The sequence below is a fragment of the Euprymna scolopes genome, chromosome 34, assembly GCF_053919585.1.
Source record: "Euprymna scolopes isolate OS-2025 chromosome 34, ASM5391958v1, whole genome shotgun sequence".
Taxonomy (NCBI): Eukaryota; Metazoa; Mollusca; class Cephalopoda; order Sepiida; family Sepiolidae; genus Euprymna; species Euprymna scolopes.
The window spans coordinates 49,264,495-49,265,929 of record NC_136515.1 but is presented as its reverse complement, the minus strand read 5'-3'; the positions used below and the strand labels follow the sequence as shown (position 1 = coordinate 49,265,929).

At 36.6% G+C, this 1,435-nt stretch overlaps 1 pseudogene; it reads right to left on the bottom strand.

The window, feature by feature from the left end:
• Positions 1–911: 911 nt before the first annotated feature.
• LOC145259400 (U2 spliceosomal RNA) lies at positions 912–1,048 on the bottom strand (annotated as a pseudogene).
• Positions 1,049–1,435: the final 387 nt, after the last annotated feature.

Genomic DNA, 1,435 nt, shown 5'->3' with positions numbered 1-1,435 from the left:
TTCGGTCAAAGCAAAAGAACCCCTTGTAGACTGAAAAAATTATAATCTTTGTCTCGCTTTAAATGACCAAATTCAATGAACTTGATTTTCCCAAAATTAAAATTGATCTTGTATCTAACTCTAAATTCGAGAGGTAGACGAAGGCACGTGACCGACTGACCGACCGACTGAATATCTCATCTATATTCTAGGTAATTTCAAATCATCCAGACAAATCTCAAACTGTAGAAAATATTTTTAAAAAAGTTGACTTAAAAAGTGAACTTTTTCAAGATTATTCAATTTAATGATTTCGCTAGAATTTGGCATGACCCCGCACACGATTTCTTCACGGTCCTTGACATTACCATTTCGATGGGTTTAAAAAGTGTCCTTTTCTTTGCAGTAGCATTGTCTTGTCACCAGCTATCACTCAAAAACGATCGATACTTCCCACCACGTCACTCTAACAGAGACGACACATTTTTGTCACTTCCTAATAATTATATTCACCTGACCTTTTCTTAAACATTGCACCACAAATAGCAGGAATAATAATAATAATAATAATAATAATAATAATAATAATAATAATAATAATAATAATAATAATAGCAACAACAATTAGACTAAAAACAAGGCCGATAGCCATTAGTCGCGTGCTCTCGTGTACGGAATGAATACGTGCATGGAGGATTGACATGAAATTCTTAAAGATAAACTAAAATGACCGAAAAATGGGCTGAAATGACTTAAACAAATAAAAAGTAAATAAAAAGTAAATGACTTAGAATGACTTTAATGAATTTAAGGATGAATTGAATGAACTTAAGAATGACTTGAATGCTTAAAAAATAACTGGAATCCTTAAAAAAAAAAACTTGAATGATCTGGAGAATGACTTTAATGGCTTTCAGACTGACTGGTTGTAAAGTGGGTGATCATTTTACATTAAATTAATACATAAAAGGGATCTCCACTTTATACCAGAAAGTTACAAACATAAGTACAGCATGTAATAAGAACAGATACTACACTTTGATCTTGGACTAAAGGCCAAGAAAAGGGTATTTATTTGCTCCCCCACTGAGCAAATTAGGCACAAGGCAGATTTTAATGAGGAGTGAAGAGGAAATGGGGACCAACTCCCCGGGGAGTAGGGGAGCTGGATAGTGACAATTGGTATGAAGGGTGTCCCTTACATTGACCAAGGTCTTATATGTAGGGTCGCCCCCACATATGGTCTTTGCTTGCAGTATCTGCCGGAACAGATTGTATTTATTTGCTTCCTCCACTGAGCAAATTATGCACAAGGCCGTTTTTTAATGTGGACAGAGAGAGAGGGAGGGGAGGGAAAGGGGGACCAGCTCCCGATGGGTGGGAAATGGGAGCTGGATAGTGGCAATTGGTATGAAGGGTTGCCCCTACATTGACCAAGGTCTTATACGTGGGGTTT